The 10723-nt window shown below is 46.4% G+C and overlaps 1 pseudogene; it reads right to left on the bottom strand.

Annotated features, from left to right (window-relative positions):
- Window positions 1–115: 115 nt before the first annotated feature.
- On the bottom strand, window positions 116–9394 carry LOC114490902 (annotated as a pseudogene).
- Between the last annotated feature and the right edge of the window lie 1329 nt (window positions 9395–10723).

Raw genomic sequence — 10723 nt, forward strand, 5'->3', positions numbered from 1 at the left:
TGTTTCTGTGTATTAAGCAGATCTCCCATGTCTCCTAGTCTTGGCATGGTGGCCTTAAGCAGTAGGTGTCCTGTGAGACTCAGTCTAGGTGGTCCAGGAATGTTCCTTGTGTGGGTTATGTGAGTCCTCCTGTTGTAGTTGAATCTTGACTGCCATTGGCCCACATCCATGGGTGGGATTGCCCCTCACACTGGCTGAGTATGAGGACTGACTTGTTGAATGAACTGTATAAGCTGTTGTTCAGGGACTGAACTCCCAAGGCAGAATTTGGCCAAGCAAGGTCTGGTAACTGCTGTGGTGACACTTCCGGTGAACCACTTGTGGAGCTAACAGGGTCATGCTCTGATGTGATCTGAAGCCTGCCACCAGGTGTGTTAGTATTGGGGTCTCAAGAGGGAATTTGGTGCAGGTCAATGTCAGATACTTCTTGTGACTGTCCCTGGACAACTATTTTAGAGCTATGTTGGGGACCACTCTGTTTGGTTTTGGAGATTGCAGCCCCGTAAGAGCAGGCTCTGAAAAGGGCTAGTAAGTCCCCCTGGAAAACCAGGTAACACTGGTGGCAGACATGACCCGACTCTAAGACCGAGAGCTCCCATGGGAATCAGGCCTGAAATGTACATTTTATCCTTTGAAGCTTATCTTGCCTTATATAGCCTTGTCAATATAAACCAGATGTTTAAGTTGAAGGCATAAGGAGTAAACTCCTTATCTCATGAAACATGTCTTAAGACCATCTGGTGTCAGTATGACTAACAGACCCTGACCTATGACAAATCTCTGTGTTCCTTTAATTGTTATCCATAAATAATACCTGTTTTTGTATGACCATAGCCTTTTGACATTGATTGATGAGCTATCCATCTAGCTGTATACACCTACACATACCATTCTCAATAAAAGCCATTTGGGAGAAGGGCTTGCAGTATTCCCCACTAGAGGGGATCGCCACTCCCTTTCCCACTGGAACAGCAAAATTGTTCTGGGACAGCTTATTTCTCATCTGTGGCAGCCGGAAGAGCTCTGTAGGATGGAGTTCCTCCCACAGAAGGACAAATTAACCCTTACCTCATGGCTGCCTCTGTAGGGCTTGGGAATGTGTGGGATGGGCCAAGGTGCATATTAAGGCTGGCTTCCACCACTGCTGAGCCCAAGGGCATGTCAATAAAAGTCTTAAAATACCTTGAGATTCACCTCCATTTGCCAGTTACCATTTAAGCTCAGTCAATACAAATACCTCTGTCAGTGAACAAGCTGCATGAGTAAGTTCTCATTAAGTCCCCAGGTAGGAAGGGAGTGGTGTTTATGATTTCTGTACACAGTTACAAACTGAGTACAAGTGGTGGACTTGAGGCAACTTAGCAAAAGTCTCAGGTTACAGCAAAGCCAACTGCCTCCCACTTGGTGCCTGAGGACTCTTGTGGTGGTGCAAGGTCTCAGAGATTTGAGAGGTTTATTCCAGCAGAGTTCATTAAGCTAAAAAAATTTAAGATTTGGCCATGAGGAGAGAGCTTTTTGTAGGAACAGTGGTGCTGGTTGGTTGTGAGAAGAAAAAAAAACCCCTCAACCTAAAGCCACACAATTTAGTCCTTCCTTCTGCATCTTCAACACCTTGAATCTGGAAGGCTTGAGAACCTTCTGGAAACTCTGCACTATGGACCCATGCTGGCCACAGTCAGCCAAGTATTCAAACGGGCTCAAACTTGGCAGGACAAAGCCACAAAAATCCAGGAGGGTGGAGATTGTGGATTGACCATTTTGGGGACAGTGGTGATCAGGTGTGTGAGTGTAAAGATAGGCCTTGCCCTAGAACCACACAATTCAGTCCCTCCCTGTGCATATCTGAAACCCCAGGTCTGATTTCACCCCCTTGAGCCCTCCAAGAAAGTCTACACTCTGGGCCCAGTATAGTTGCATCAGAGACTCCTCTGCAAGCCCCAAGCCTACCAGGGTGGGGTCAATAGAGTCAGGAAGATGAGACTGGTATATATCCTTGAGCTGTTGACTTATGGAGGGGAGTGCTTGACCTAGAAATTATGGAGCCTATGGGCACTGTGTGTGATAACTCAACATAGACTTCTTGGCAGCTGGGTTTCCAGCTGTCTTCCAGTATGACTCCAGGCTGCTCTGAGCCATTTGTCCTTCCACTGGAGCCTGGAATAAGTGCCTGTGAATGAGGCTTTGGACACTTGAAGAGGGCACCTGGTTTTCTACCAGCTCCTGTCTGTCAGACAGAATCTCTGATGATTTTCATAGCCAGCTCTGGTGCTCTGGACTTGGGACCCTGGCATGGGATTGAGACCCCTCACTCCTCAAGGGACACCTTAGCAACAGAGCTATCCCTGAAGTTTCTCTACTGTTTCACACTGGTGTGGGGTCAACCTTTTTAACATCTCTGTCCTTCCTACCAGACTGGATGTAGCTTTTTCTGTAGTTGTTGGTTTTAAGACTTGTATTCAGCTAGTCTTCACCTGGTTGTTCCAGTTGATTGTTTTATAATTTATTTGTAATTTCATTTTGGCCCTGGGAGGAGATGAGTGTAACTCCCCCCCTACTCTGCTCCTATCTTGGACCGCCCACCATCTCTGCATATTCTGTTGTCAATGTCTGTCCAGAGATTATATCGTTTTTTAAAATTAGCTTGTTTTCTTATTGCTTAGGTCCAAGAGGTTTCCTTAAAGTATATTTGGAGTATATAAAGTATATTTCCTTAATATTTGGGGTAAATAAAGTATATTTCCTTAAAGTATATCCCCCTACCATCAGAGACTTCTCTCTTCTTCCAGAAAATCCTGGTGAGTCCTCAACCTTGAGGATCTATGTTATCTTCTGGGTGTGGGGATGGGCATTTCTGGGCAGAAAAGAGTAATATTGCTAACCATGGCCTCACCTGGCAACCTCAGACCAAGTGGACTCACCTGACCTTGTCTCCTGGCCAAAGGAGACAAGTGTTCTCTCCCTCATCCCCCCTGAGCAGAGCCAACTGCACAAGAAAACTCAATGTGTTGGGTATGTGAGCTGGGGTCTGGCCCATGGCCAGGGCATGGGTCACTGCTGGAGGACTATGAAGTGTAGTTTGGGTGCTGTGGCCTGCCCCAAAATCCCAAGCCTGTTGTTCTGACCTCTAGCACCTTCTGTGAGGCTGCTTGTAAGATCCCTTCTGCTCACACAAGCTCAAAAGGGTCCTGCTGTTGCAACTGAAAACTTCACTTGGATAGAGCACGTTCACCACTGTGGTCCCTGTGACTGGCTGAATTTCCCTAGACCTGCCTTCCTTTCTGAGATGAAGGGGTCTCTGTACTGGGAGGAAGAGGGAACAAGTCAGAATATCCAGGCCCACCCCCTCCTGATTCCTGGATGTCAGGTTCAAGCTTCCCAGCTCACCTGAGTTATGGAATTCATAATGAAGTAAAGAACAAAATCCTTTCAGGAAGGAGGGCCCACAAGTTCAAGGTAGATAGAAAGCAGGAGAGGACAAGCTAATACCGATCTTATAGTTTTGCTCATCTTGACAACTGAGTGATTTTGTCTTTATAATGATGAATTACAGAAAAATGCATTAAGGGAATGGGGGTGAAGGTAGGCCTGCCTTGCTGCAGCCAACCTCCTTCCAATGCCCCATTCATTTTGAAAGCCAAAGCAGGCACTCGGGGAAAACAGACCTCAATTCCTTCTCTTCCACTGCAGGGCACAGACAGAGACCACCAGCTCTCTTGAGGAAAAGAAAACATGTATTTTGGGAAACAAATCTGTGGTAGGAAGAAGTCATTGGTACACAGAGGATGTAAACTGGATTTTTTCTTTGAGAAAAGTTTTCCTACCAGGGAAGGCATAAGAGGCACATTCTGGTAGACCAGAGGAGAAACAATGTTGAAGAGAGTATGCTGGGTAATGATGCAGGTGAACTGAGTCCTCTGTTACCCTTTGCCCATGTGGGCAGGGTCTGCTTGGGGACCCTGGCTCCCTGCGTAGGAAGGCCCACTTGCTGTTCCTGTCTTTGGTCCACCTGCTCTTATTAGAGCAGTTGTAGTTTTTTGGTGTGGCATGGTAATTGTAGGCCACATCTTTCACCCCTCTTCTGTGCTTCAGAGGACATAACCTTAAAATAAGAGGAACACCCACCTATTAGGGCTTGGAATTTTTTTGTGCTGAATTAACTCCTTGGCATAAAGTCCTTGGGGAAGTCCTAATTTCTCCACCAGGATCTGCCTAATAGCTCTCACAATCACCTATACTTCAACAGGTCCTTAAATGATCTACTTTTGACCGGTTCATGGCTCTGGGCAATGTGAAGCAGGTTGGCCTTTTTGAAGGGGTCTTTTCTTCCTTTGCCCTTTTATTGAGGTTAAGGTACTGTGGAAAGTGTCTTATCATTTTTTTGAAGGGGCTTTCTGGGCAAACCTGTCCTTTCCCTGGCAGGAGTTGGAGGTATGTGCTTCTAAGGGTGTTTCCTTTTCCCCTGACCTGGCAGGGTTGCGCATTTCACTGGCTTGTGAGGCCCTGAGTTCTGCCAGCCCTTCTTTAGGGTCTCCAAGGTTGGGTCTCCCATCATCCTCCTTCCCATAACTGGGGACAAACATCTTGTGTTTGCTCTTAAATGAGTCCTTAAGTTTTGGTATTCTGGGCTCCTCATTGCTCTGTCCACTCAATATGAGGTTATATGGAATCAAGGCAGCTGGTGTGTCCCCACTCATATTTTACCTCTGAGAACTTAGCTGTGACCTGTGAGAAGCCAACATGTCTGCAGCAAGGAGCATGTCGGTGGCACAGACTTGAAGGAGGAAGTCTGTGTGACAGTCATAAAAAGGAGCAAGCCAGTGACATGGTGTTGAAGCTGGTTCTGTGACTCTACATTTCCTTGGAGCTCAACCTTACTAACAATCTTTGAAGGCATTGGTCTTCTGGATCTTAGGCAACTGACTTGTAGGTGGTGAGGAGCTTTTACTGACTCCTCATATACATATTAATTGTTTGAGTATTGGCCAGCACTCTAGGTCCTGCAATGTCTTCTTAAGCAGGGGTCTATTTAGCCTCCACTGCCTCCCTAGCCTCTTAAGGCCTTGAATATTGAGACCCCAAGTTCATGACAGCATTGCTGTGTTATTATAGGGGTTTCCTGAACTCTGACACCCTCTCCCTTCCCTTGGCTCATTCTTGGCTACTCCAGAACTTGGATTTGACTCCAGGCTCCTTCTTCAACCCTTATGACAGTACCTATTTGCTGGGGTTTTTTTTTTCCCCAGGGGGCTGAGTATGAGGAGTTGAGAAGACTGCCTGCCGTCCTGTCTGGTCTGACTGTCCTCTGAGCACCCACAGCCATAACCAGAGGGTGCCCCTCCTAGGGCCTTCAGACACAGGTGAGGTGGTGGGGAGTGATTCTGCTGGGGTGAGAAATGACTTGTTTCCACCTTCTCTCCCCAAAAAGGCTAAGCTGCTTTTCCCAAGAGCTTGGTGAACTTCGTTTTTGAGTGGACTGAACACAGCTGAACACAGGGAGGGACTGTGGAAGGGACAGTGTTGATTCTCACATAGCTTGAGGTTTATTGGCTCAAATGCCTCGAGGGGCTAGCCCCACATGTGCCTCTCCTGAAACCTTATCATATGTGCTTCCAGCACCTGTACAGTGAGTGGACTGAGGAAGGAAACCTCATAGAAGTATTTCCATAATGTTCCTAACTCTTCAAAGATGCTTGATTTCTGGTTTCTCTATGAGTGTGGCACTTTGGAAAAACATGGTTAGTAATAAGTCAAGATAGATCCACATTCACAGGGATAAACACTGGGTGATCTGTTCTATCTTCTTTCCCAAATGAGTTTTTAAGAATTTTTCTAGGTGTTTCTTTTCTGAGCCTCTGTGTAAGCAGGTTCCTGATTCACTCTTTGAAGGCCTCAGGTATCTTTCTGTACTTTTAGAGTTCAGTACAAGAATCTTCACTTTGAACCTGGCTGAACCTCTGGAGGGAACTTCTGGGATCCTCCTCATACATTGCTATAGACCCCTGCTAATGTCCTTTCCCGGTTGGTCCTTCCTATGGGAACTTGCATGGTACCTGGAATTCATCTTCTGTAAGTCCTTGCTGCTTTTACTTGTAAACACACAGAACTGCATTAGCTGCTGCTTATCTTGTGCCTGACGTACCCCTGGGAATTGGCCCTGAGCTTTCAGATCAGTTCCAGAACACCCGAATCCTGAAGTGTAGGCCACTCTACCATTCATCTGTGATGAGCTTTTTTTGAAGATCTTGCTCTTGGAGATTAGGTCTCATAAAGTCTCTGTGAGGAATGGAAGCTGACCTATGGCCATGGGAGGCCCTATTATTCTGGGGAAGGTTAAGAGTTGTTATCTAAAGACTTCCTGAGAGCTTGTTGTCACAGAAGGTAAAGCCCTCTCCCTGTTTAATTCCAGATGTTGATTGTCAGTTGGGATGAAAGATTGTGACTTATTCCGAGATGTAAGGCAAGATACCTCAGAGGTACTCATCTGGGGCAGAGAAGAAGGTGGTTGGATTGAGAGTGGGGATGTGGATGTGGATCTGAGCCAGAGATTGGGGCTGGGACAGGGGCAAGTTTCCAGTCAAAGGTTGTCATTGGCCCCAGGCAGGGACAATGGTGGGGCCTGGGAAAGCCCTGACAGTGTTCTAGGCTGAATTGGAGCTGGGAAGTGGTTAGAGACTCCATTGAACAAAACAGAAAGAAGTAGGAGTGGCCCCTAAGAACCCAGACTGTAGCCACCAGGAACTCTCTGTGCTGGGAGGGGTACCTGAGGAGAGCTGGCTGCATTTCTGCTGTTGATGGTCCCCTGAGAACTGGAAATGTGAGAACTGCTGAGGATTAGGCACTTGCTCTGGTTTGTCCTTATAGTTCCAGAAGGCTTTGCGTGTTGAGGAGTCCTGCTCAGCACCCAGTGATTTCTATATCCCCAATGAGTTTAGGTGGTAATCTAAGCTCCTTTGTCTTGAAAATGACCCATCCTTTTCTTTCTCCTTTCAAATATACAGTTCTGCTTTCTTGGCCATCAGTATCTCCAGTAGCTTCTGGATATCAGGGTTGACCAATGAGGAGCTACCAGTCTTTACCTGCCTATCCATTGGTCCTCCCCACAATGGGGCATCTGGTGTATAATGAAACAGATACTATTGCCAGGGACACACTGTCATGAGGTAGAGTAAACCAAGGCCTTGGTCATCCACCACCTGGACAAGAATTTAATGGAACAGCTTAAGTGGCCAAGGGCTGAGATAGGTAGGATGAGAGATGCCATAAAAGAGTTACCTGGAGGTGAGTTCTTTACAATGGTACTCAGTGGGATTTTCTTCAGGTCAGATTGGTCTTGAGATTCTGCTGACAATGTGAAGGCCCGAGGTAGAGGACACAGGGTCGGAGAAGCTGGAGAATGATGTAGACATGATGAGAGTAGCATCTTTCACAGTAACCTGTCAGGGCTGGTGGGCTCCAGTGGGTGCTGCTTTGCATACTTCACCAGGAGTGTCTTGACATGAACACTGATGAGAGCTGCCCTTGTCCAAGAGTCTCCCTAGGTGGCTGCAGGAGACTAAGACACAAGTTACAGCTAAGCTAAAAGCAGACACACAGGCCGGGCAAGGGTAGGCACCTACAACCCAGGGTTCTCCATGACCCCCAAACTAATTTTCCAGTGCTAATGCTGTCCCTCACCCCTGGGCTGTAGCCTTGTCCCCATGACCCCCCTCCTTGAAGGTCAGTCCAAGGTTATATGTAACCTTGAAGTTACATCATAGCTTCCAGAGGGACAAGAACACAGAAGAGAAGGGGAAGATTCTTTATCTTTGCAGAAGAGAAATCAGGCCACTTTTAGTTCTTACAGACAATATCTGCAGACTGAAAATCATGAGACAGGGTCACATGGTGAAGCAATGCCTGGGGACCTACAGAAGGCTGACTGCAATGGTCCTTTAGGGAGATGCCTGGGAGAGGACTCTGGAGCCCAAGCATAAGGGTCAAGGCCACATGATTCCTGATAGTGATGACAAGACTTGTGACAGGCAGCACATTTACTAGCACCTACAGCTCTCACAACTCCCCTGTAGGGGAGAAAGAACAGGGGGCACCTAACAGAGGAATCTGAGTAAAAGTAAGCAATGTGCCCATAGTTGGACCTGGAGGTTCCACCTCCCAGTCAGGCACTGTTGGTCCATAACAGCCCAAATGCCCCTGATGGGACCCCCTTGTTAAGGAAACACCCATTTCCAGGCCCTCAAGGCTTCATTCCAAGTGGATACTAAGAAGCACCCACATTCTGACCCCCTTACCAGGAACCTCCCAAGGACTGTTTCCTGACGGACAGGCTGTGCAGCTGGCACTCTCGGGGACCTGGTCCTGGGCCCTCAGGGACAGGCCAGATGGAGGCACACTTTTAGGCACAAGGCTCAGGGGCAGAAGTTCACCTCTCAAATCTCCACTTTTCTTCCTGCTCTTCCACCTCAGCTCCACTGGTTTCTGAGAGACAAGAAAAAATGAGAGGATGACTCCCCGTTCTCACTCTCTCTAGACAAGCTGTAGATGCTCGGTGTTCATGAACAGTATGACTTTCTACATTTAACTAATGGGACTCTATGGCTTTTCCTCTTTTGTTTTGGAAGTGGATAAAAATTTATGGTTTTACTTCTTTGAAAATGTAAAGAAAAATTTTCTATATAAGACTGATCTGATCATAACTTTGTTCCATCACTGTTCCTTTGTGCAAGAAATACAGGCATTCTCAGACCTACAGTCCTATCTGAGCTTCCTTGGGTAGGACTCTACTTTTCTGAGACCACAGCCTCAGGCCAGCATCTGCTCAGAGGTTCTCAGGGTCTCCAAACTGCCCTGGTATCAGGTACAAAAAAGGAGAGGCTCACTCAGGCTGGGTAGCTCAATTATTTGTAGCATGCTCCCATCCATCAAAAGGTGAGGGTTCTATTCCAGTCAGGGCATTCACCTAGGTTGTGAGTTTGATCCCCCTTTGGGGCAATGTTTCTGTCTCTCTCTCGCTCTCTCTCTCTCTCTCTTTTTCTCCCTCCCTCCCTCCCTCTCTCTCCCCATTTGCATCTAAAAGACATATTCTCATGTGAGGAGTTTTTAAAAATTAAAAAAAATAGGACAGGCTCAAATGAGACACTTGTCATGGGAAGGTGGCTGGTAAAACAGGGCTCTAGGCCTGTTTCCCTAAGGATATTTAATGCTCATTATCCAGTCCTTGGCCACTGGTCACTGCATTTGGGGCTGTGCTCAGAGCCTTACACCACACTTGGGCTCCTGGTCTGAGATCTTTGGATAGAAATCCTCATGCCTGATCTAATACCTGCTTGGTTTGGCTTGTTCCTGGAAGGATGATGTTCTTTTCCTTCCAAAGAACAGTCATTCTATTCTTTCCCATCTTGGAAGTCTCTCTAGGCAATTCAGGAAAGTAGAAATAAGAATAGAAAAAATATAATATCTTTGGGATCTGGGCCAAAGTTTCCTTACCTTCCTGATTTTTCTGTTTCCTAGTGATGATAAGGATGGATTACTCTTCAAGTAGGGGAGTGATAGGAAGAAAAGCAGCAGTCCACACCAGATGGTGAAGATGATATCAATCATCACTTTTTAGATAAAAGATGGGATTCTTCATAATCTTAATCCCACTGCTTCCCTTGGGCAACTGAGCATTAGGAGTATCTTGTGGACTACAGGCCCAGACCTGTATCAAAGACTTGTGGTCTGGTCACAAAGGGCTTCAGAATGTTGGGGAGGGGGCTGAAGGGAGTAGGCTGGACCACAGTTGCTCCCCTACCCAGCCTAGCAGGCTCCATCCCTCTACTCTACCAGCAGTGTTGAAGTTGTGACCTGTGGGCTGCATGCAGCCCAGGATAGCTATGAATGCAGCCCAACACAAAATCACAAATTTATTTAAAACCTTTTTTTTTTTTGCTCATCAGTTTTCATTAGCATTTGTGTATTTAACACATGGGCCAAGACAACTCTTCTTCCAGTATGGCTCAGAGATTATAAAATGTTAGACACCCCTGTTAGACCTTCATAAATTTCCTCTTTATTCTACTTGGAAGCTAGGTATTACCTGGTTTGAGTTAGCTCCATAAGTGGTGTACCCACAGGGTTACCACACATTTACCAGACCCTGCTTGGCCAAATTCAGTCCCTAAACAACAGCTTATACAGATCATTCAACAGGTCAGTCTTCATACTCAGCCAGTGTGAGGGGCAATCCCACCCATGGATGTGGGCCAATGGCAGTCAAGATTCAACTACAACAGGAGGACTCACATAACCCACACAAGGAACATTCCTGGACCACCTAGACTGAGTCTCACAGGACACCTACTGCTTAAGGCCACCATGCCAAGACTAGGAGACATGGGAGATCTGCTTAATACACAGAAACAAATACAGACAGGCAGCCAAAATGGGGAGATGAAGAAACATGTTCCAAATGAAAGAACAGGAGAAATCCCCAGAAATAGTACTAAATGAAATGGATGGATGTAAGCAAACTTCCAGATGTAGAGCTCAAACAATGTTTATAAGGGTGCTCAAGGAACTTAGGGGAAGAATGAATGAACTTAATGAGAACTTATACAAAGACAATATAAGCATGAACAAAGACATAGAAACCACCAAAAAGAACCAGTCAGAAATGAGGAATAAAATATATGAAACAGAAACTGCATTAGAAGGTGTCCACAGCAGATTAGATGAAGCAGAAGAT

The sequence above is a fragment of the Phyllostomus discolor genome, chromosome 3 (assembly GCF_004126475.2).
Source record: "Phyllostomus discolor isolate MPI-MPIP mPhyDis1 chromosome 3, mPhyDis1.pri.v3, whole genome shotgun sequence".
In the NCBI taxonomy this organism is placed as follows: Eukaryota; Metazoa; Chordata; class Mammalia; order Chiroptera; family Phyllostomidae; genus Phyllostomus; species Phyllostomus discolor.